The following is a 24,637-nucleotide window of genomic DNA, read 5'->3' as shown; positions in this document are numbered from 1 at the left end:
GGTGGATTTCGTGGAGGGAAAGGTGGAGATGGATGTGGGGAAGGCTAGATCCACTTGAAACCAAGCAAATCCATGGATCATATCCAACAAAACCTCATCAAACCAACAAATCACAAAAACATTTGGGGCTATTTTTGGTGGGGAATTTTCAAAGTTGGGGAAGAACACAACAAAATTAGGCTAGAGAACAAAAAGGGGGGCTCCAATTTCCTGATAAACCATGGCTCATGATACCAATATGTTGTAGGGTGGAACCCTATATGGAGATCTTTCACGAATTGGAGGAGAAATCTCCCAAGAACACGAAGAACACACGAGAGGGGAAACACTCAAATTGACTAGATCCAATCACACATATGCTAGATCCAATCACACAAAGAGAGATACATGGGTCAAAATCCAACACAAGAAGATACAAGAGGTAACTAGTTCATCCCAATCCTATGAGGAGAGAGGTCTTGATGATCCTATGATGGGGATCCTTCCCAAGATGGGGTCTTGATATCCACAAGAGTATCTTCTCACTTAGGAGGTCATGATCTCCATGAGGAAGATGAGCAAAGCTCTCTCTTTGTCTATCCAATCCTTTGATATCCTCCCAAATGAGCTAGGTGGGGGGTACTTATAGTCTAGGGACGAATTGGGGGAAAGAGAGGGGTACAAGGGTCAAAACCCATAAAATGCATGCAGGCATACGGAGCGGTCCGGGCACCCGGGTTAAAGTGGCCCGGGCACCCGGAGGGAGAGGCGCCAGGGATGGCCGGGCACCCGGTGGTGGAGGGTCCAGACCGTTCAGGGGGGTGCGCCTCAGGCCTGGGGAGGCCGGGCACCCGGGGGGTGGAAGCCCGGGCACCCGGACCGGTCAGGGGCCTCGCCCAGGCCGCGGCTGAAGGGGGCCGGGCACCCAGGGCCATTTGGTGCGGGCACCCGGGGGTGTGTGCACCCGGGGGAGGATGGTGCGGGCACCCGAGGGTCCGGGCACCCGGGGGTGGAAGGTGCGGGCACCCGTGGTGTCCAGCGAGCCACCGGTGCATCATGTCTTGGAGCTCTGCCTTCTCCTCCTTCTTCTTGAGGGCTCCATCGTACTTGGATATCCCTTCTTCATGATCTTCTCCTCGATACCTAGTCATGCACAAAGTCTCCTCTTGAGGTAGGACCCGATTCATAGGTGATTCCGAATGAAACTTAAAGAGGAAAGATTTGACCTCGTTCTCGATGGCGCGTGCACGAGCTCTTGTCCACGGTCCTCTCCGTCCTTGTGGTGGTGGTGTGACGTCCATGGTGATGGTCGAGGGATGCTCCGCATCATCTCCCCCCCCCATGGGAGAGATCCGTCCACGGATCGTGATCTTCATCACCATGGGAAAGAGAGGGAGTCATCATGTAGAAGTGGACAACCACAAAGCACTTATCATGTTGAATCTCGAAATGGGCACTCTCCAATGTCACACCGTCTTGTGATTCCTTCAAAAGGAGAAAGTATAACAAACACTTGTAAAAACAAATGTGGTTAGTGTTAGTGCAAAACCAAGCATTCAAGAGGTGATTCACCAAACAAGTGTCGTCATCAAGCATAACATATGGTGTGACAAAGAAGTGTGGCATGGCATTTAAGCATCTAAATTGAGCACATGGAAAAGCATCATGGAAACAATCATGCAAAGGTGAGGTAAAGGTGCTAATATGTTGGACAAGTAAACAAGCATCTGCCTCAATGTCATTGCAAGCATGCATAAAGTGCTCAACAAATGGTCTATGGTATGCATATGAACCATTCACAACACCAAATAAGACAAGATGTCCAAACACATGGGGTAAGTGCAAGACAATCCGAGCATAATGTGCACATGGTATAGTGAAAATAGTGTGGCACTCAACACAATAGAAAGATCAATTGTTCATCATGTGTGAGGCAATCAAGTCAAGCAATTGACAAGCAAAGGGACATGGCATATGTGAAATGATGACGTTGGTGCAACCAAACATGTGATATGAGCAAGTATGTATCATGGGTGGTGCACTACACGAAGCAAGCATAGAAATCATGTCGCACAAACTAGTGGAGTGAAGATGCAACCCACTAGAGGAAATCATGGAAATCATGTCACGTGAGCAAATAATAGGTATAGACAATGCACATGACATATCGCAAGCACGAACACAAAGCAAGATCAATGTATCATCGTAGGCATGGGGCACATACCAAACATGCCAATAACAAGCAATATCTCCACCAAGCTTGCAAATACACATACAACTAGAAGAATCAATCATCATGTGTAATGCAAAGCATGGGTCGCAAATGCTTGGCAAAGGCATAGTAATGATCATATCATGCAAAGTGAACATGGCAATATGGGCAAATGATATATAATGGACAATAACCCATAGCCAAGTGAGGGCCATGTAGAAGGAATGCGCGAAGTCTTTGCGTGAAGAGAGTGGTGGGAAAGACCATCCATGGGATCCCAAGTCATCATTGCTTAGAGATCGTTTTCTCAACTCATGGGATTGTGAAGTTGACAAGTAGTCATGAGTACCTACACAAAAGAGACACAAACCAAAGAAATTGTGTGCGTAGTAAATATACACATCATCCATCATGATGTGTATGTGCTCGTGAGAGTTAGCACAAGATAAGCATCGCTCAAAGAAATTGGAAACATGGTATATGAACATGTCATCCATCATGAAAGAATAGTTGTTATATATAACATGATTGGGATGCGAATTTAGCATACAAGTATATGGCACATCAATAGCATTTTCATTCATGGGGAGTATAAGGTGCACACAAGTATTGGGATCATGCAATGGATAGGATGGATCAAAATCTCCTAAAATGTATGAGGAAACTATGGGGGTGTCCTCATGAGCAATAGTGGAAACATCATATGGAGAAAATGGAGAAGATCCAAAACAATGCATATTCGAAGCTAGGTGGTCATGGCATGGAATATGAGATAAATGATGCAAAGGAAGTATATCAACATCATCACAAGAAAAACAAATGCCAATAACCATGGGTTTGTCATCTATGCCATATGTGCAAATTGGGTTTATGTTGATTGCATATTGTCGGCGTTCTGGGAACGGGGGTCCCCAGACTTGCCTGCCTGCGGCCCACAACATGGCCAAGCAGCAGGCCGTACGGCCCATCTTCGTCAACAAGGCACCCAAGACCCTCGCGAGGGTCCAAGCCTCGCGAGGGTCCAAGCCTCGCGAGGCGGGCGACGCAAGACCTCCTCTGGAGTGGCCTAGCCAAGCAGGCTCACGAGGAGCGGAGATATCAAGGCGAGGCAAACCTCACGAGGCTCTCGTGACGTGAGCCATGACGAATGGTACCAGGCGGGTGCCAGGCTGGCGCCAGTGCGCGCAGCGTCCCTGTTTCCTCTTTGGTGCTAAGGAGGCCAGCGCAGGTGAAGAATACCGAGGCATCAGGAAAAGGTTGCCATATTGGTGCAACGAGACCAAGACCAGAAGGACGGCAAGGCAGAGGTCATCGTGGAGCCCAAGACGGCGTCACCCCAGAGCTTTTCGCAGGCGAAGACCGCTTTTATCAGGATAGCTTGTACTGGCTGTCCCCCTTCAAATTTGCCCGCCGTTGTTGGCTCCCTTCCCGCTTGATATTTGGGAAGAGGTCCAGGGCCTATATAAGTAGAGCTAGCCACAATAGTAGGAGGCATCTGATCGTCCACTCAAGCAGGCCTGAGCTAATCGAATCCTCACGCCACAAGTTCATACGCACAAGAACACCTCAACCTCAGGAGGCTGTTCTTCCCTTGTACTGTTCATCATCAGCCCAAGAGGCAATCCACCACCACCACACTGGAGTAGGGTATTACACCACAACGGTGGCCCAAACCAGTATGAACCTTGTGTCTTTCTGTGTTGCGAATTCGCCAAGTTCGTCTGCGAGATCTTAGCGAGCTAGAGCGTAGATCGGTAGGAGGGAAAGACTTCGCGCGCACCCCAGTGTTCGAACCTTAAGGGGTTGCCGGAACCCCACATCCGACATTTGGCGCGCCAGGTAGGGGTGCGCCGTAGTTTCCCTTCCATCAGTTCGTTGCTCCATCGCTCCATCGTTTCCATGGCGGACGCTCGTCGTGCTCGAGCTGAGCGTCGGGCTGCCCTCTCCGCCCGCGTCACTCAGACAGCTCCCGTAGGCGGGCCACCTCGTCGTTCTCCGTCTCCCGCCGACAACGCTGCCACTAGCCCGGCGGGGAACGAGCAGCAGGCATCCTTGGTGCATCCTTCGGTGCGGCAAGACGGCCGCACCGCTACTCCATCACTTACCCCTACCGGTTCTTATTCTCACGCTCACCGCGCTCCCATGGAGGCACGGGCCGCGCTCATCGCGGCAACGAGCTCCTGCGCTACTGCCCCGTCGACGACGTCTATGAGGAGTGGCTCGACCGCGTCGCCGAGCTCGTCCGCGCCGCAGGGGGCTCTCCAGCGCCGTCCCACCCTCTGCCTCCCCCTCAACCAGCCGCGGGCGGCGGGGCTCATGGCATGCCTCAGCCACCTCAACCCCAAGACGGCGGCTTGGCACCAAGGTGCGCGCCTCCACGGCGTGATCCACCGCGCCCGGCGCCCGCGCGTGAAGAAGGAAGCCGCCAATAAATCCCGCGGCCGCGAGAAGCTGCACCGGCGCTCCCCGCGCCACCTCGTCAAGACCGCGTGCTGCCTGCAGCGGCGCAGCGCGGACCTCGCGACGACCAAGCTCCACCTCAGAAGCGGGCCCCGGCGACCACGGCCGGCTGCCGCGCCTTCACCCCCGAGCTGCGTAGCGTCGCCTGGCCAGGCAAGTTCAAGCCAGATCTGCCTCCTCGCTACGACGGCACCGCCAACCCCGCGGAGTTCCTGCAGCTCTATGAGCTGAGCATCGAAGCGGCCAACGGCGACGAGAAAGTCATGGCGAACTGGTTTCCCATGGCTCTCGAGGATGGGGCCTGCTCCTGGCTCCTGAACCTGCAGCATGGCTCGATCTCCTCCTGGGACGAGATGCGCGACCGCTTCGTCGCCAACTTCCAGGGCACTCGCGACCGCCCACCGGTCGCGGGTGATCTACGCCGCATCAAGCAACAACCGAGAGAGACCCTCCAGAAGTACATCCAGCGCTTGAACAACACCCGCCTCAAGATCCCCAAGGTCACAGACAAAGCCATCATCTCCGCGTTCTCGGACGGTGTCCGTGACATCAACATGAAGGAAGAGCTCGCTATCCACGAGGAGCTCTGCACATCTCAGGAGCTGTTCAACCTGGCGACCAAGTGCGCAAGAGCTGAGGAGGGGCGCCTCTCTCTCTCCTTGAGCTGCCAGCTGCAGGAGCGGAGGAGAAGAAGGCCAAGGCCAAGGACGTAAAGCGCAAAGAGGCAGTGGTGCTCGCAGCGGAGCCCGACACCAAGCGAGGCAGAGATCAGCCCGAGTCATCCATGAATGGCCGACCGTTCTGCGCCTTCAACAACCTGAACACCCACAACACCAGCGACTGTCAAGAGCTCAGAGCCATACGGGAAGGACGCTACGGTCGACGCCCCGAGCGCAACGACCGGGGCTACGACCGCGGAGGAGGATGCGGAGGCGGACGCTGGGACGACCGTGGCCCACGCCAGGAGTGGCAGGACCAACCTCGCGAGGGCGCCTGGAGGAACCCGCCTCATGACGATCGCCCCCAGGGCAACGCCGGTCTTCCCCCGCTGCCGCCACCAAGAAGGAATGACGACCACCACCAGGACGAGGGGGCTGGGGGCTTCCAGGTGCCGCGTGCGATCGCCTGCATCTTGGGCGGTTCCCAGGCCCCAGCCTCTCAGCGCATCTTCAAACAGTTCGCTCAGGAGGTGAACGCGGTGCTCCCCAAGCTCGAGGCCACGCGCCTGCTCAGGTGGTCCCAATGTGCCATCACCTTCAACTCGGCAGACCAGCTCAAGTGCGCAGCACCGCTGGCGCCCTCCCTATGTTGTGCTCCCCCGTCATCAGCAATGTGCAAGTCACCAAGACTCTCATCGACGGCGGCGCGGGGCTCAACGTCCTGTCCGTCAACACGTTCGACAACCTCCAAGTGCCATATGAGCAGCTCCAGTCAACCAATCCTTTCTCAGGAGTGACCGACGGTTCCACCACACCGATAGGGCAGGTCCGCCTGCCTGTCACCTTCGGGGAGCGCAAGAACTATCGCACCGAGCTCATCGACTTTGACGTCGCGCACATCCGCCTGCCGTACAATGCCATCCTCGGGTATCCAGCCCTCGCGAAGTTCATGGCAGTCACTCATCACGGCTACAACGTTCTCAAGATGCCAGGAAGCGGAGGAATCATCACGGTCCCGTGTGAAGAGAGGGATGCGGTGTGCTCCCTCAAGCGTGCCTTTCAAGCCGCAGCAATCGACGACCCCGACAGCAAAAGTGAAGGCCCTCCGGAGGCCATCCCCAAGAAGAAGCAGCCGCGCCGCGCAGGACCTCAGGAGGATGGCATCATGGCAGGAGCCTCGTCAGGATCAGCGCCCGCTCCAGGGGCGGCTCCCTCCATCGCATAGGAAGGCGCGCCCGGCGCCCTCCTCGGGCAGGGCTCGGGGGCTCTCTTCTGGAGGGCCTCAGACCTTGCCAACCTCACGAGGGAGGCGCTTGGGCACCACTTGGAAGCGTGCCTCACGGCACCCTTTCCTCAGGAGCACAGGGAAAGGAGTGCCCACCACCCAGGAGTTCATCACCAAGACCACCTAGGAACTGCAAGAAGCAAGAGCCATGCGCGGCCACAGCCCCTCACAAGGCACAGCTCCCCATCCAGGCGAGGATGCCGGGCTACGTGTCTGCGTCGACGTCCCAGGTCTCAACAGGGCTGCATCTCAGGAGCGCTTCTGGACATCGCGTGTGGGCCTTTGCGAGGGCCCACCACACAGCTACGTTTGCATGCCCTTCGGCTTGCCGAGCGTGGCGTCGGCCTATCAGCGCAACGTGCGGCAAGTCCTGGCGGCTCAGGAGGCCAGGTTCCACGCCGTCCTGGAGGAGATGGAGACGGTCTTCAGGGAACCTCCTGAACCTCCAGAGCTTCCCGAGGCTCAGGGTCCCGGTGGCTCATGAGGAGCCATTCCTTCAACGCGCGGCTTCAGCTGCACCAACTCTACTTCATCTACAGAACCAGGTGACATCTTCCAAGTTCGTTTAAGCTGGGAGTGCCCCTCAGGTTGCATTATTCCCAGGCCACATGGGTCCGTCCCTGTGGCATGTATCCCTTTTGCTTATGTCTTTAGCTTACCTTGCTGGGGGCGCCCCTCAGGCTGCATCATCCCCAAGCCACTCGGGCCGGACCCAGTGGCATGTATCTTCCTGCATTTATCCATGTTGATCTGCTCTCCATGCTTAACCTGCCAACGGCTATCACCCGCCACGGGCCTGTTCACCTCATGCAATTCGCTTGCGCGTTAAAAGGGGGGCTCCTGAGCATCGCGACTCAGGAGCTCTTATTGGCTCTCCAGCCCTCACCCCCTGGCCTTGACCACGGCATCGCGACCTGGCATACCAGCGGCGGCTGAGCTCGCTCGAGGGCCGGGGCCTGAGGACATAGAGTGCTTGCATCTAGCTGCCTTGCAGGAACACACAGTCACCAAGACTCAAGACCAGGCACAACCCGCCTTGAGGTAGGGCTTCGTGAGTCCCGCGCTGGCTCACGAGTGCCCAGATACACCTCGCAGCCCTGGCGTGCAAGCCACGTGTCAGGGCGGGGCTGTACACACCCCGGGGGCTCCTCCCGGAGGGGGGCCCCCATCCCACGCCCAAGTGGAAGCACCATGCTCCGCGCTGGCTGACGACACTGCCGAGGAGCGGCTATGCCCGTGCACAAGCGGAAGCACTATGCTCCGCGCTGGTCATAAACAACTGAGGGCGACCCCACGGTCGTGCCAACCTCAGGGAGCCCAGAGCTCAGCGCCCAGCCTTACCGCAACGCCTCCCCTCGGGAAAGCCGCGCATGGGGGCTGGGCACGGGGGCTACGCACGGGTCACGCCCAAGCGCATGCCACCTAACTAGGTCCCCCAGACCTGGGTGTTGCGCGCCCCTCCCGAGGCCTCGGCCAGGGCAGGTATGGAAATTGTTTGCACGTCAAGGGGGACTCCTGAGCATCGCGAGTCAGGAGCCTAACTGGTCACGTAGCCCCTCACTCCTTGGTCCGTCCTGGTCTCCGGTCGGCCCAATGGCGGTTGAGGTATGTGCGGGGCCAGGCCCTGCCGACGTAGAACATTAGTCTACCCCCCACGAACTCTCCCTATATGCTGTTTGCGCGTCAAGGGGGACTCCTGAGCATCGCGACTCAGGAGCCTAACTGGTCACATAGCCCCTCACTCCTTGGTCCGTCCTGGTCTCCGGTCGGCCCAATGGCGGTTGAGGTATGCGCGGGGCCGGGCTCTGCCGACGCAGAACGCAAAGCAAACAGGAGGGAAATCGCGAAATCTCGAAGCAAATATTACAAGCATATTGTCCTCACAATACCAAATAAAAAGTCTAAACGCCTCCATGGCCTGATACATGTCGCAGGAACGGAACAGGAAGAATGGACGCGGGTCGCATCTAGACGTCGCCCTCGTGAGCAATTATTTTGTCTTCACCTTCACCACCAGCCGCAAGGTCGACGACGCCGGACAGAGGAGCGGAGACAAAGCCACGGAACCTCCTCAGCAAGGCCCCCACCTGATCCTGCACGGCCGTGGCAGCCGCCTCGTATTGATCTTCAGCCACAGGCTCCAGCAGCTCATCAAGGCAAGCGCTGGGGTCACGAAGGTGCAGGTGGCTAAAGACGCGGGTCAGCGCGGCTGAAGATAGGACGCGAGCTTCTGCCTCCGCCATGGGGCCGAGACCATCAACGACCTCCTCAAGCGCCTTCACCACGAGAGGAAGCAGCTGGGCGGGGCCGTCCTCGTCGGTGTCCAGAGGCTTCTCCAGGCCGTGCTCGTAAAGCGTCTTCAGCTCCTTGCGAGATCTCTTCTCGAGATCCGTGAAGGCCACACGGTCTTCGGCCAAGACGCGCGCCTTGGCTTCAAGATCGGCCTCCCTCGTCCCCATCTTCCGCTCCAACTCTTCCAACTGATTGCGCTCCGCAGCCTGCTTCTTCCCCAGCTCCGCCAGCTCGGCATCATGATTCTTGACGACTTCCTCCTGGGCCTCCATCTCCTCCTCCTTCGCTTGGCGGCAGTGTACTTCTTCGGCGTGCTTGTCGTGCAGGCTCTGCAACTCGCCCTCCAGCGCTTGGCAGCGGTCACGGGCGGCCTTGGCATCTTCCAGCGCCGCCTCATGATCGGCCGCAGTGCTGGCAGCCCTTGCTTCTCCTTCTCGGAAGCCGCAGTAGCCTGGCCCAGCTCCACGCGAACTGCCAGGTCAGACTGAAGCCAGCCAGAGGCCAGCTCCAGACGACCAGCCACCAGGCGCGGGTCCGCGCTCAGGACATCCGCCTGCAGCTGGGTCATCTCCGAAAGGGCACGCTCCAAGACGGCAGCAGGAGCAGAAGGACCAAGGAGTGGAGATGCAGCAGTGGGAGGAAGCGACATCATCACCAGGGCTTGGGAGACCGCAGGTTCCGGAGCAGCTGGGACCTTGTCATCAGCGCCAAGTACCAGCACCTCCAGAGCCAGCGGGGCCATGGGGGCTGATTCCACGCGGCGGTGCTCCTCTTGGCCTCGCGAGGACGATCGGGCTGGGGAGATGCGGGCGCTGCTGCCTCCTTTCCCCGCGGGAGGCACGGCCGCTGCGTCTTCTTTCCTCCTCTTCGCCGAAGACGTCGGCCTGACCAATCAAGGGCGAGTATCAGAAATGACGAGTACGGACAAGGACAAGGCGAAGCTTAAGACACTCACCGATCCACTGCAACGTATTCTACTGACCGCTTGAGGAGCTTGAAGCCTGACAACTTCGGGACCTGAGGGGCAGGCGTTCGGGCACCAGCGGCAGCAGGCGGTGCGGAGGCAGAGCCGGGTCCAGCCACAGGAGGTATCGGGGTGGAAGCGGCACCGCGGGCCACCAGCGACGACCTACCCTTCGTCGGGATGAGGGGCTACTCCCGCTCCCCTTGGAAGGCATCGGCCTCGGCATCATCAGGAAGGGCGCGGAGAATCTCGGCCTTGCTCGAAGGGGGAGTCTCCCCCACCTCTTCCAGGGTCTTATCCGAGTCCACCTCCTCTTCCCCTTCTCCGCGGGATTCGCCAGAAGACACCTCCACCGGTTCCTGTGCTACGGGAGCTTCCGGAAGCGCCGGCATCACTAGCCCGTGCGCATCAAAAGACGGCCTAGAGGTGAAAAATTCCTCCCGGTCCCTGCGTTGGAACAGGGGAATGAAAGCGCTAGGTGGGCACTCCTGGTTGTCCCTGACTATGAGGCGCAGGACGGCGTCCAATTCATCGCCCGGCAGGTCCCCTGGCCTCAGGCGGGTCTTGTTCTCCTCTTCGTCAAGCTCCCAGAGGGGGCGTGCGCGCGCATGAAGCGGGGCGACCCGTAGCATCAAGAACTCCCTCAGGAGCATCGCCCCCATTATCTTGGCCGCCCTCGCGTTGCCCGGCTTCAGGTCGGTCATCATCTGCCCCAACACTGACGATGCCCGCTCGTTGACAACCTCCGCCTTGGGCCACCCCTTGCCCTACTGGGGCGCCTCCGTCGGCAGCGCCAGGCGCGAAACGGCACGCTGGGCATCCATCATGACCCATTTGGATCGGATGTTGTCGGCCCTCTTCCCGGTGCTCGAGATCGAGTTGGCCTTGCCGCATGCGACGAAGTTAGCGCATCCGGAGATGTGACCCTCACCGACATGAAGGAAGAAGAAATGGTGAAGCAACGCCATGGACGACATCACGCCCATGTACGCCTCACAGTAGTAGGCGAAGATGGACAGGAGGAGGACAGAGTTGGGATGGAGATGCAACGCCTGCAGACCGTAATGGTCGAGGACTTCATAAAAGAAATCAGAGAAGGGAGGAACCAACCCGACGGCGACGCTGCTCGAGAAGAAAGGGAAGAAGGAGCTCCCCTCAGACTCCGGCTCGTCGGAGGCGAGCCGAAGCTCCGTCTTCCCCCACTCATTGCTCTCGCCCGCTGTCAGCAGGCGCACGGAAGCGAGGCTCTTCTCCGTGACGGTGCGCGCTTCGAGGGCCAGCTCGTACCAAGCCGGAGACGAGGAAGTCTTGACCTTGCGCGGCGCCATGGGCAGCAGATGCAGAACAAGGATGGAGCAGATCTGGAGATAGCGGCGGCAAAGAGCGAGAAAGGGGATCTGGAGCTAGGAAAAGAAGAAGCAATGTAGGCAAGTGCTGCCTGCGCTAGTCTTTTGTCAGGACAAGCAGTTGCCGAGGCGGCGTGGATGTAACGCCCCGAGACCGACGCTCCAGACGGCTTCCATGTTTTTCGTTGTTGTCATGTGTTTCGTTGGTTTGTTGCATTCATTATCGCATCATTCGCATTGCATCGGCACTCGTTGCCATCTTTGTTTTTAAAAACATGCATCCGATCGTAGTTGCCGCATTCCCCCCTTGCTTTTGTTGACCGTTCCGAGACCAACCGTGTTTTCGGTTCCCTCTTGTCAAACCAACTAACCTCTCTCGTCAGCCCGCGATCCCCTCCCGCGCGTCCGAAAGTTGTCCCGTACCCGACCCGGTTTGTTGTTACCGTTGGATTCGGATCATCCCCAAACATCTACAAAACATCACCGTTTTCTTCATTGGACTTCCTAAACTATATTTTCTCAGCCGTCCGATTTTAATCAGATGATCCAAAATACCCCTTTCTTTCCCTATATGAAGTCCCCTAATCTATATATGGACAAACCCTAGTTTTTAGGAGGCTTGTCCCATCCATCCTTTCTCTACCGCCGCCACTCCCTCCATCCTCCTCTTCCTCGGGATCTTCCCCGCTCCAGATCAGCAACCACCCCTTCCCCTCCTCGAAGTTGCGACCGAACCAGCCAGGAACAACGCTCGATCCAAGGAGAGGAAATTCTCCTCGCGCTCCCGAAGGGGAGTTTCTTCTGGAGCCCCTCCTGTACGCTCCCTCTGCTCGGCCCCGTCGTCGTTCCTCCGCCACCGACAAGCTCCGGAGCGCCGACATCCGTAGCCGCAGTCCTCGCGTCTCCTTCCAGCAGCCATCGTCGCCGCCTTGCTCAGTTCATCGCCCGCAACGGCACAGCCGCCCCGCTCCCCTTCTCCACCGGAGCTCCCTCCGCCATCGAGCATCACCAGCAGATGAGACCCGCGCCGGTGCTGCCTCTTCTCTCTCGCCGGTCAAGGATCGGGTCGTTCCCTGCCTTCCCTGCCGGCCCTCGCCGACGCCAAGCCATGGCCGCGCCCCAAGCGTCTACTGCAGCCGCCGCAAGAGACGTAGCGCCATCCCCGCCTCCTCTGACTCGCGCTCGCCCGTGTCGACGCCGGCAGGTTCCGGCCCTGCCTCAAGCTTCTGCTGCTGCCTCCTCATCGTCATCGGGATCTTCCCCGCACCGCCGCTTCGTCGGAGAGACCACGCCGAGGCCTCCTCTTCTTCTGATCTGGCACCGTCCAGGAGCTTGCCGCCAGATCCGGGCCTCCTCCCCCGCGTAGCCTCTCCGTCGCGCCGTCCGTCACCGGAGACCAAAGCTCTGCTCCAGGCGCCGCCCGCAGCCCCCTACTTCGAACAGGAGAACGAGCGCACGAGCAGTGCCTCGCGTTGACCGCGCCCTTGCCCAGCGCCCGCTCCAGCCAGCCTCCATCGACTGGGCCTTGGCCCATGGTGAGGCCTCCCAGCGCCCCTTTGTTATTCTTCTGTTGGGCCTGCTTCGGTTTTAGATTCGGCCCAGTGTAGTTTTTTTTTCATGTCTGCGATTTAGCTATTATCCAGAGTATTGCAGTTTTACAGAAAAGTCCTTCATGTTCATGCATTAATAACTCACGAATCGTGCATCATATTAAAATAATTTATATATGAAAGATGCTAAGAAATTTGTGTAGTTTAATAATATCCAACTTTCACCCATGTTAAAATTGTTTAAAATGCTGTTTGATTAAATTTGCTCAAATAACATGTTAAAATGATTTAATTCATAACTAATTAACCGTAACTCGGATTTAAATAAACTATATATGTAACTTGCTTGGAAAAAATGCCTAGTTTAACATGGTGCACTTCATTTTGCTATTTAAATACATTAAAATTGCATTTATGGCAGAACAGTACCAAATCTAAATTATGGACATGAGGATTTTCCGGAAATTGTTGTTTGTTGTTCCGGCCTCATTTAAATTTCCTAAAATGTGTAGTTTACTTATGTCTCACCTCTTGCCATGTTAATCAACATTTAATATTGTTGGGTACATAAATGAGAGAGAACTAAATAATTGATGTGGTGTTTCATCAATATGCAACTCGTTGCATATTGAGCTCCACTTAATTTGTAGTGTTGTTTGTTGCACTTTGCCATGCCATGCCTCATTAAACCGGGCATGCATCATATTTGTTTTTGCATCATGACATGTGTATGTGGTGGTTGTTTACTAGGTTGTTTGTTTCTTTCCGGGTTGCTTCCCTCGTTAGCTTCGGTTTCATTCCGGAGTTGTGAGGATTCGTTCGACTACGTCCGTTTGTCTTCTTCATGGACTCGCTCTTCTTCCTTGCGGGATCTCAGGCAAGATGACCATACCCTCGAAATCACTTCTATCTTTGCTTGCTAGCTGTTCGCTCTATTGCTATGCCGCGCTACCTACCACTTGCTTTTCAAGCCTCCCAAGTTGCCATGAACCTCTAACCTTTGTCACCCTTCCTAGCAAACCGTTGTTTGGCTATGTTACCTCTTTTGCTCAGCCCCTCTTATAGCATTGCTAGATGCAGGTGAAGATGAAGATTGCTCCATGTTGGATTATGATTATGTTGGGATATCACAATATCTCTTATTTAATTAATGCATCTATATACTTGGTAAAGGGTGGAAGGCTCGGCCTTATGCCTGGTGTTTTGTTCCACTCTTGCCGCCCTAGTTTCCGTCATACCGGTGTTATGTTCCTTGATTTTGCGTTCCTTACGCGGTTGGGTGATTTATGGGACCCCCTTGACAGTTCGCCTTGAATAAAACTCCTCCAGCAAGGCCCAACCTTGGTTTTACCATTTGCCTACCTAAGCCTTTTTCCCTTGGGTTCTGCAGACTCAAGGGTCATCTTATTTTAACCCCCCCGGGCCAGTGCTCCTTCGAGTGTTGGTCCGAACTGAGTAGACTGCGGGGCCCCCTTGTGGAAACTCGAGGTCTGGTTTTACTCGTAGGATGTCTCATCCGGTGTTGCCCTGAGAACGAGATATGTGCAGCTCCTATCAGGATTTGTCGGCACATCGGGCGGCTTTGCTGGTCTTGTTTTACCATTGTCGAAATGTCTTGTAAACCGGGATTCCGAGATAGATCGGGTCTTCCCGGGAGAAGGTTTATCCTTCGTTGACCGTGAGAGCTTATAATGGGATAAGTTGGGACACCCCTGCAGGGTATTATCTTTCGAAAGCCGTGCCCGTGGTTATGTGGCAGATGGGAATTTGTTAATATCCGGTTGTAGAGAACTTGACACTTGACCTTAATTAAAACGCATCCACCGCGTGTGTAGCCGTGATGGTCTCTTCTCGGCGGAGTCCGGGAAGTGAACACAGTTTCTGGGTTATGTTTGACGTAAGTAGGAGTTCAGGATCACTTCTTGATCATTGCTAGCTTCACGACCGTTCCGTTGCTCCTCTTCTCGCTTTTATCTGCGTATGTTAGCCACCATATATGCTAGTGTTTGCTGCAGCTCCACCTCATTACCCCATCCTTTTCCTTTAAGCTTAAATAGTCTTGATCTCGCGGGTGTGAGATTGCTGAGTCCTCGTGACTCACAGATACTTCCAAACAGTTGCAGGTGCCGATGATACCAGTGCAGGTGACGCAACTGAGCTCAAGTGGGAGCTCGATGAAGATCTTGTTCGTTGTGTTGTTTCTTTTCATGTTGATCAGTAGTGGAGCCCAGTTGGGACGATCGGGGATCTAGCAGTTGGGTTGTCTTCTTTTATTTTGGTTCCGTAGTCGGACCTATGTGTGTATCTTGAATGATGTATGATTTATTTATGTATTGTGTGAAGTGGCGATTGTATGCCAACTCTTCATCCCATTCTTGTTCATTACATGGGATTGTGTGAAGATGACCCTCCTTGCGACAAAACCACAATGCGGTTATGCCTCTAAGTCGTGCCTCGACACGTGGGAGATATAGCCGCATCGTGGGTGTTATAAGTTGGTAATCAGAGCCATCCCCGACTTAGGAGCCCCCTGCTTGATCGAATCGCTGGCGTTGTTGAGTCTAGAACAAAAATGTTTTGGGTCTTAGGATTATATATATCGGAGAGTAGGATTCTTTTTACTCCTCAGTCCCTTCGTCGCTCTTGTGAGGCCTCCTGACGTAGAAGTTTTGACTTTTCTCTCCTCAAATTTCACTAAAAAAAATTTAGGATCACGCGGGTATCTTGGAATCGTTCCGATGGTTTTGTGACGAGAACATTGTTCTTGGTGCCTCCTGACATTTAGGGGTTGTGGCAGTGTCCCGGGGAGTTGAGCTCCGACGTGTTGTCGTCACAATTTTATCGTTGCAGTTCTGGAATATCTGAGTTTCGCCGACATCGAAATCTCTTTTATGCAGTTGTTGGTGAGATCACCTCGACGCCACCCAGTACTGGGGCGGGAGTTCGGGAGTATTGCCATAACTCATATAACGGATGCTTTTCGAAGGTTGAGGTAAACGATTTCCGGAGTTTTCTTGGTTATGTGTTGACGGATGGATACAGCTGGATCTAGGGATTGCTAGTTTGGGTGATATATTTTGTGTCCCCTGTATCCCCAACACCTGATTGCATAACCAGAAAGTTTCGGGAGTTTATAAGTGGAAATTCAAGTAGCCTTAGGATATCTTTCCGACAAACGCATGATATGAGATTGGGGTTCGACGTCTAGTGGTCCGCCTGTACACGGTTGGTTTTACAGTGGTCTCGTAGTGTCTTAAAGAGTCCTTGGCTATGCCGACTCGGGGACGCTTCGTATGTCATGTGCACTGCCTTGTACATGATGGTGCTGTACGATCGAGCCCGTGTGGGCCCCACCACGAAAACTTCGGACGAAATCTCTATCATAGGTTTGTTCCGGCTTATTCTGCAAGCCAATCCCTTGTTTTGTTTTATTTGTGGTATTCGAGTTGCTTCAATGACAAGTGTTGATTCCATACCTTATTCTAAGCGGTGTTCTCATATTGCTTTGGGAATACTAATCCTTCTTCATCATCGAGGTCGTCATGTTAATTCTTTTCTAACCGGCGTGTTTCTCTTCAAGTGAATCCGTTCATTCCAACATCCGCAAGATCAACTCTAAGTTTTCTCAACGGTGTTTGTTTCATCCGTCTCAAGGTGCCTTTGTTTTTCCCGCCCTCCCACCCTCTTGCTTCAAGGACTCAGATTTCTTAACCAAGTATCCATTTTATTCACGTGAAGTCCCTTCATTCTTTTCAATCAATGTTCTTATCTGGTGATTCTCAGGAAGATGCTCAGGAAGCTTCAAGTTTATCATTCTTCATTCTCGTATTCTTTTCGGGTGGATTCAATTGAAGCTTTCAGTGTTGATTATAGACCTTTCCTCCTTTCAAATGCTTTTTCATGCTGGTGTACCTTTTAATCATCCACTTCTCGCCATTCATTGGTTCCGGAGTGTACAAGATACCTCAGAAGATTCACATTTCCATTCCCAATCCATTCAAGTTCTTTTGAGGATGCTATCTCATTCAGGCCATTTAATTCAACCGGTGCAATCTCCTTTTCAAGCAATCATTCAACGGTGTTTCTTTTGAGTGGGCCCTAACCCACTGGTCTTTTCCCAGGATCTTACCTGACTCTTCTAATTTTCTGGAGTTATTCCCAAATTCTTTTCGAAGTTTGACGTAAGAATGATTTATCATCAGTCAAATGTCTTTCTCCAAGATCTTTCAAATTCTTTTCATCGTTGATTCAACCTTTCCAATTTTCATTCCGGAGTGCCTCAACAATTCATGGTGGTGTTTCTTGTCATCATTCTCAACATTTGAAGAACGAAGAAGAATATCTGTTGAATCTTGGTCCGTTCTCTTGAAGATTCATAGTTCTAGCTTATGCCATCCTCTCATAATTGTTTTCAATCGCGCAATTCCTTTCTTACCCATCCGGAGCATTTCAGAGTTGTTTTCATTTCTTGATCATCCAAAGGCCATCATTTCAGAAGATTTCTTCGTTCTAAGTTTTCAGCTCTCGTTCTCCAAATCTTACCGGTGCATCATTCAATATCCTCTAATCAGTTCATGATCTCTTCGTTCTCATATATTTATATTCCGTCAAGTATCTTTATTCATTTTTCTAAATCTTCTCAGTGAATTGTGCCTTTGCTACTTTTGTTTTCAATTCTCGCGGTGGTTCGTTCAAGATTTCTCTTCCTTCGTTATCATATCAATTTATTCGTTGTTTCAATCCTACCGGTGGTTCGATGAAGGCCTTCCCAAGTGTGCGCAATATCTATGTTAATCCTTTCTACGAAAATAAGTAGTATGCCAAATCCATTGCTTGTCATCAATCTAAATTGGTGAAGGCTAAGCATAATGTAATTCTTATTCTTGTTTCCTCCAAGTGATTAACTCCTTCTTTCCGGAGTTCCAAGTTATTTCAATTATATCATTTCAAAGCTTCATCTAATCATTGCAAGGCTTCTCCCGGAGTTCTTTTCAACTTTCCCTTTCGTTTGATCATTCTTTTTATTACCGGAGTTCTTCATGGAGGCTATACACGGTGGCTCGTCAAGGATTCTTCTCATTCTTTAATTGTTCTTCAAGAATTCTCTCGAAGTTATGATCCGTCAAGCTATACTCTAAAATAAACATGGTGCTCAACACATGTTTGTTTTGAGGAGTTCAAGCATTCTTCATCTTGCATTCCGAAGTGCAATTCTCTCTACCTTATCTTTTGGGATGGTGTTATGTCATTTTTGACAATTTCCTTCATGTTTCATGATTCACAAGTTGTCAGGAATAAGATAATTAAATCCATCATTTTCTCTTCGTTCAAGAGATCTTTTCAACCAATCAATCTTTTTGTTGGAGTTGTATTGGGTTATATTTCACCTATAGCCTTCCCTAAGGAATGTAGCTATTTGTCGTGTTTATCAATGATCCAAGTTTTCTCCTATCCTCTCGGCGAGAGAAGATTTCATCTCTTCGTTGATCTCAAACAAGAAATTGTTTTCGTTAGTGGCAAAATTTTCACCTCATATTTTGAGAAGTTTTCCATAAGCCCACTACAAGCTTGTTCTTTTAGTTGTTGGTTTTCCAACAACTCCGTTCTAACCTTCTTGGAAGGATGCTTCCCAAATTCAATTGTGGTGGAAGTTATCATTTCCTTCTCCGTTCTCTTATTCCGACGATCCATTTCCTATTCGTTTGTCCCGGAGGCATTGTGATGTTGCTCTCTTCGACCAATCATCTTGTTTTGTCAAGATCATGTAATTTTTCCTTTCTTATCTGTTTAGCCGGAGTGTCGTGTTTTCATTCGAGTTTCTCTCATTTTATCTAGTTTTGTCTCCTTCCTCAACCGGAGTGCTGTCTGAAATCTTTCTTACCCCTTGTGCCATTCTTTCTTTAGTTCCGGAGGCAATGTGTTGTTAATTTCATCGAGTATCCTCTCATCTTGTCAAGATCATGTTCAATTCCTTCCAATTACAGTCGGAGTGCTGCCCAAATTATATCACTCTTATTCCTTCCTATCTTGTTTTAACCGGAGTGGTTTAAATATCTATCGTCTCACTTAACCTCAAGGTTCTCATGGTGTTCTTTGCTTCCGTTTACTACGGAGTTCTCTCAATTCGCTTATCTCCGTTGTGTCTTTTCCTCAAGCTTTGCGACCTCTCAAGGTTCTTTGGTTTCACTCGTTTGTCAAGAAGCAATTTGTTTTACCTTTTCCTCTTCCGCTTTTCTTCGGTGACATTGTAGATCTCGGGACGAGATCCTCTTGTAGTGGTGGAGTGTTGTAACGCCCCGAGACCGACGCTCCAGACAGCTTCCATGTTTTTCGTTGTTGTCATGTGTTTCGTTGGTTTGTTGCATTCATTATCGCATCATTCGCATTGCATCGGCACTCGTTGCCATCTTTGTTTTTAAAAACATGCATCCGATCGTAGTTGCCGTGTTCCCCCCTTGCTTTCGTTGACCGTTCCGAGACCAACCGTGTTTTCGGTTCCCTCTTGTCAAACCAACTAACCTCTCTCGTCAGCCCGCGATCCCCTCCCACGCGTCCGAAAGTTGTCCCGTACCCGACCCGGTTTGTTGTTACCGTTGGATTCGGATCATCCCCAAACATCTACAAAACATCACCGTTTTCTTCATTGGACTTCCTAAACTATATTTTCTCAGCCGTCCGATTTTAATCAGATGATCCAAAATACCCCTTTCTTTCCCTATATGAAGTCCCCTAATCTATATATGGACAAACCCTAGTTTTTAGGAGGCTTGTCCCATCCATCCTTTCTCTGCCGCCGCCACTCCCTCCATCCTCCTCTTCCTCGGGATCTTCCCCGCTCCAGATCAGTAGCCACCCCTTCCCCTCCTCGAAGTTGCGACCGAACCAGCCAGGAACAACGCTCGATCCAAGGAGAGGAAATTCTCCTCGCGCTCCCGAAGGGGAGTTTCTTCTGGAGCCCCTCCTGTACGCTCCCTCTGCTCGGCCCCGTCGTCGTTCCTCCGCCACCGACAAGCTCCGGAGCACCGACATCCGTAGCCGCAGTCCTCGCGTCTCCTTCCAGCAGCCATCGTCGCCGCCTTGCTCAGTTCGTCGCCCGCAACGGCGCAGCCGCCCCGCTCCCCTTCTCCACCGGAGCTCCCTCCGCCATCGAGCATCACCAGCAGATGAGACCCGTGCCGGTGCTGCCTCTTCTCGCTCACCGGTCAAGGATCTGGTCGTTCCCCGCCTTCCCTGCCGGCCCTCGCCGACGCCAAGCCATGGCCGCGCCCCAAGCTTCTGCTGCAGCCGCCGCAAGAGACACAGCGCCATCCCCGCCTCCTCTGACTCGCGCTCGCCCGCGTCGACGCCGGCAGGTTCCGGTCCTGCCTCAAGCTTCTGCTGCTGCCTCCTCATCGTCGTCGGGATCTTCCCCGCGCCGCCACTTCGTCGGAGAGACCACGCCGAGGCCTCCTCTTCTTCTGATCTGGCGCCGTCCAGGAGCTTGCCGCCAGATCCGGGCCTCCTCCCCCGCGTAGCCTCTCCGCTGCGCCGCCCGTCGCGGAGACCAAAGCTCTGCTCCAGGCGCCGCCCGCAGCCCCCTGCTTCGAATAGGAGAACGAGCGCACGAGCAGTGCCTCGCGTTGACCGCGCCCTTGGCCAGCGCCCGCTCCAGCCAGCCTCTCCATCGACTGGGCCTTGGCCCATGATGAGGCCCCCCCAGCGCCCCTTTGTTATTCTTCTGTTGGGCCTGCTTCGGTTTTAGATTCGGCCCAGTGTAGTTTTTTTTCATGTCTGCGATTTAGCTATTATCCAGAGTATTGCAGTTTTACAGAAAAGTCCTTCATGTTCATGCATTAATAACTCACGAATCGTGCATCATATTAAAATAATTTATATATGAAAGATGCTCAGAAATTTGTGTAGTTTAATAATGTCCAACTTTCACCCATGTTAAAATTGTTTAAAATGCTGTTTGATTAAATTTGCTCAAATAACATGTTAAAATGATTTAATTCATAACTAATTAACCGTAACTCGGATTTAAATAAACTATATATGTAACTTGCTTGGAAAAAATGCCTAGTTTAACATGGTGCACTTCATTTTGCTGTTTAACATCATTAAAATTGCGTTTATGGCAGAACAGTACCAAATCTAAATTATGGACATGAGGATTTTCCGGAAATTGTTGTTTGTTGTTCCGGCCTCATTTAAATGTCCTAAAATGTGTAGTTTACTTATGTCTCACCTCTTGCCATGTTAATCAACATTTAATATTGTTGGGTACATAAATGAGAGAGAACTAAATAATTGATGTGGTGTTTCGTCAATATGCAACTCGTTGCATATTGAGCTCCACTTAATTTGTAGTGTTGTTTGTTGCACTTTGCCATGCCATGCCTCATTAAACCGGACATGCATCATATTTGTTTTTGCATCATGCCATGTGTATGTGGTGGTTGTTTACTAGGTTGTTTGTTTCTTTCCGGGTTGCTTCTCTCGTTAGCTTCGATTTCATTCCGGAGTTGTGAGGATTCGTTCGACTACGTCCGTTTCTCTTCTTCATGGACTCGCTCTTCTTCCTTGCGGGATCTCAGGCAAGATGACCATACCCTCGAAATCACTTCTATCTTTGCTTGCTAGCTGTTCGCTCTATTGCTATGCCGCGCTACCTACCACTTGCTTTTCAAGCCTCCCAAGTTGCCATGAACCTCTAGCCTTTGTCACCCTTCCTAGCAAACCGTTGTTTGGCTATGTTACCGCTTTTGCTCAGCCCCTCTTATAGCATTGCTAGATGCAGGTGAAGATGAAGATTGCTCCATGTTGGATTATGATTATGTTGGGATATCACAATATCTCTTATTTAATTAATGCATCTATATACTTGGTAAAGGGTGGAAGGCTCGGCCTTATGCCTGGTGTTTTGTTCCACTCTTGCCGCCCTAGTTTCCGTCATACCGGTGTTATGTTCCTTGATTTTGCGTTCCTTGCGCGGTTGGGTGATTTATGGGACCCCCTTGACAGTTCGCCTTGAATAAAACTCCTCCAGCAAGGCCCAACCTTGGTTTTACCATTTGCCTACCTAAGCCTTTTTCCCTTGGGTTCTGCAGACTCAAGGGTCATCTTATTTTAACCCCCCCGGGCCAGTGCTCCTTCGAGTGTTGGTCCGAACTGAGTAGACTGCGGGGCCCCTCGTGGAAACTCGACGTCTGGTTTTACTCGTAGGATGTCTCATCCGGTGTTGCCCTGAGAACGAGATATGTGCAGCTCCTATCGGGATTTGTCGGCACATCGGGCGGCTTTGCTGGTCTTGTTTTACCATTGTCGAAATGTCTTGTAAACCGGGATTCCGAGACTGATCGGGTCTTCCCGGGAGAAGGTTTATCCTTCGTTGACCGTGAGAGCTTATAATGGGCTAAGTTGCGACACCCCTGCAGGGTATTATCTTTCGAAAGCCGTGCCCGCGGTTATGTGGCAGATGGGAATTTGTTAATATCTAGTTGTAGAGAACTTGACACTTGACCTTAATTAAAACGCATCCACCGCGTGTGTAGCCGTGATGGTCTCTTCTCGGCGGAGTCCGGGAAGTGAACACGGTTTCTGGGTTATGTTTGACATAAGTAGGAGTCAGGATCACTTCTTGATCATTGCTAGCTTCACGACCGTTCCGTTGCTCTTCTTCTCGCTCTTATTTGCGTATGTTAGCCACCATATATGCTAGTTTTTGCTACAGCTCCACCTCATTACCCCATCCTTTTCCTTTAAGCTTAAATAGTCTTGATCTCGCGGGTGTGAGATTGCTGAGTCCTCGTGACTCACAGATACTTCCAAACAGTTGCAGGTGCCGATGATACCAGTGCAGGTGACGCAACTGAGCTCAAGTGTGATCTCGATGAAGATCTTGTTCGTTGTGTTGTTTCTTTTCATGTTGATCAGTAGTGGAGCCCAGTTGGGACGATCGGGGATCTAGCAGTTGGGTTGTCTTCTTTTATTTTGGTTCCGTAGTCGGACCTATGTGTGTATCTTGAATGATGTATGATTTATTTATGTATTGTGTGAAGTGGCGATTGTAAGCCAACTCTTTATCCCATTCTTGTTCATTACATGGGATTGTGTGAAGATGACCCTCCTTGCGACAAAACCACAATGCTGTTATGCCTCTAAGTCGTGCCTCGACACGTGGGAGATATAGCCGCATCGTGGGTGTTATAGTGGAGAAGCGGAGACGCCCACGACCAATCAACCGCCACACGTCGACCGAGGCCGCAGGCTTTGGGGGCCCGCGGTGCTCCGAACTTGACCCTTGGCTTCGCCGCGAAGCCAAGCCCGAGCGCACCTTGGGCCCGGGGGCTACTGTCGGCGTTCTGGGAACAGGGGTCCCCAGACTTGCCTGCCTGCGGCCCACAGCGTGGCCAAGCAGCAGGCCGTATGGCCCATCTTCGTCAACAAGGCACCCAAGACCCTCGCGAGGGTCCAAGCCTTGCGAGGCGGACGACGCAAGACCTCCTCTTGAGTGGCATAGCCAAGCAGGCTCACGAGGAGCGGAGATATCATGGCGAGGCAAACCTCACGAGGCTCTCGTGACGAGAGCCATGACGAACGGTACCAGGCGGGTGCCAGGCGGGCGCTAGTGCGTGCAGCGTCCCTGTTTCCTCTTTGGTGCTAAGGAGGCCAGCGCAGGCAAAGAATACCGAGGCATCAGGCAAAGATTGCCATATTGGTGCAACGAGACCAAGACCAGGAGGACAGCAAGGCAGAGGTCATCATGGAGCCCAAGACGGCGTCACCCATGAGATTTTCGCAGGCGAAGACCGCTTTTGTCAGGATAGCTTCTACTGGCTGTCCCCCTTCAAATTTGCTCGCCGTTGTTGGCTCCCTTCCCGCTCGATATTTGGGAAGAGGACCAGGGCCTATATAAGTAGAGCTAGCCGCCACAGTAGGAGGCATCTGATCGGCAACTCAAGCAGGCCTGAGCTAATCGAATCCTCACGCCACAAGTTCATACGCACAAGAACACCTCAACCTCAGGAGGCTGTTCTTCCCTTGTACTGTTCATCATCAGCCCAAGAGGCAATCCACCACCACCACACTGGAGTAGGGTATTACGCCACAACGGTGGCCCAAACCAGTATAAACCTCGTGTCTTTCTGTGTTGCGAGTTCGTTGAGTTCGTCCGCGAGATCTTAGCGAGCTAGAGCGTAGATCGGTAGGAGGGAAAGACTTCGCGCGCACCCCAGTGTTCGAACCTTAAGGGTTTGCCGGAACCCCACATCCGACACATATGCATAGTCACTACGATGAGATTGCAAATATGACATATGGTTGATCTCATGCATAGCATATGAGAAGTCAAGCGGATTGCAAACATGATGTGACCGAGGGAATTATCACATGAAATCCTATGTAACATGACATCACAACTAATAGACTCCACATGGAAATCATCAAACTCATCATAAATGGGTAAATCATCGCATGGGGAAGTCGAACTAGCATGAAGCATGACAATAGGTGGATCAACATTATGCAAGCAAGCAATTTGAAGAATGTCCACTAGTGGGACTAGAGCATCACCTTCACCTATGTTACCTTGTTCATGCCACTCAAGTGGTGTATGTGAGGTGGCAAAGACCAAATGGTGGTCATCTTCTTCATCTTGATGGAAGCATGTGGGGGGTGGTGCATCATATTCCACCATGGCCATCGTCTTGTCCAAAGGAAGGACGAAGTCGTCGCGAATCGGCGCATCATCATATATGGGACCTAGCACCAAATGAGAAGACACAATAGAGGTAGAGGTCAAGTCGTTAGTGTTGAAATTGGCCTCACAAGACCTATGAACTATCTCACTCTCTCTATGTGGTGGTTCACTCACTCCCTCAAAATAGGTGCACTCAACGTCACATATGGT

Source organism: Aegilops tauschii, chromosome 5, assembly GCF_002575655.3.
Source record: "Aegilops tauschii subsp. strangulata cultivar AL8/78 chromosome 5, Aet v6.0, whole genome shotgun sequence".
Lineage (NCBI taxonomy): Eukaryota > Viridiplantae > Streptophyta > Magnoliopsida > Poales > Poaceae > Aegilops > Aegilops tauschii.
The sequence above is the reverse complement of the archived record's forward strand: the minus strand, read 5'-3'. Positions refer to the sequence as shown.